Here is a 1,228-nt window from a genome sequence, read left to right as displayed (position 1 = left end):
ATGTTATCCGAGTGCCTTAAAATAAAAGGAATCGATTAGTACCATAATAAAGGGGGGTTGACGATGTCATTGGTGAAAAATTTCAATGAAAAACTGCAAATACTGCACAATAGCTGTGACTATCTGAGGCATATCGTATCATATCATATGTTTCTGTCACTTTTTTTGGTCGTTTTCTACTTTTTTATTAAGATGACATTATAATATGCGTATATCAATAAAATTCAAATAAATACTGATCGCATGATAGATAGCCCCCACAGTGCCCCCCACATTGTACGGCACCAAACGCCCAAGTCACCTTAAATCAACGCAAATAGTTCTCACAAATAAAAGGTATTGTTCTAATATCATAGTATATAGGTATAATAATAATAATTATAATAACAATAGTTCTAATAATAAAAGAAATATTTCTCAAGAATAAAAGAAGTTAAAGTTGTTGTAAGCATCCAGCCCAATCTATTCTCTCCGAATCCTGCAATTTGTAAATGGAGCAGCCTCCAAAATTCCCGTAACCCTACAATCTTTTTCAGTTTCGTCATTGGTTGTAGTCCCAACATTCTCAGTTGTTTTTTCGAATACAGTCCTCTGTTCTGTGTCACTGCTGGTTTCCTCAGACTCCTCATCCATGGCCATCTGTTTGTCCTTGAGAAACACCTTCTTGCCTGCATCAAAACACATTGCATTTTAAAAATATCGTAAAATCAATCCCAAAAGTTTCCTATCTTTAAAATGATTTATAAAATCGACAAAAAAAGATATATTATTAATTTCTGCAAATCTTGATGGGGGCTTTTAAGTACACTTCAGAAAAAATAATTCAGGTTAAAATTATTCATAATGGTAGTTATTTAAAGGTTTAGCTCATCCTTATGTTTAAAAATTAATTGAGAAATCGTATAGTCATTATTGTTATAAAGAATCATAGTTTAAATTTTAATTAACAGCACCCAAATAAAATTGTAGAGAATCCTTCCAAGATTGAAATAAGGCCTCGATGAATAGGATTAAATAAAAATTGTAAGTTTTCTCAAAAGAGAAAGGAAAAAGTAAACCTTTAAATAACTACTGTCATGTAAACAATTTCAACCTTAATTATTTTTTTCTGAAGTTTGCTTAATAACCTTCTTCAACATTTACAGAAATGTACGTAGTGTACATCCTTAACTAAAAATTTAATAATTTTTCAGAATTTCTAGAAAATTGTATCATATGTGATACGCTC

This window comes from Belonocnema kinseyi, chromosome 9 (genome assembly GCF_010883055.1).
Source record: "Belonocnema kinseyi isolate 2016_QV_RU_SX_M_011 chromosome 9, B_treatae_v1, whole genome shotgun sequence".
Classification (NCBI taxonomy): Eukaryota; Metazoa; Arthropoda; class Insecta; order Hymenoptera; family Cynipidae; genus Belonocnema; species Belonocnema kinseyi.
The sequence above is the reverse complement of the archived record's forward strand: the minus strand, read 5'-3'. Positions refer to the sequence as shown.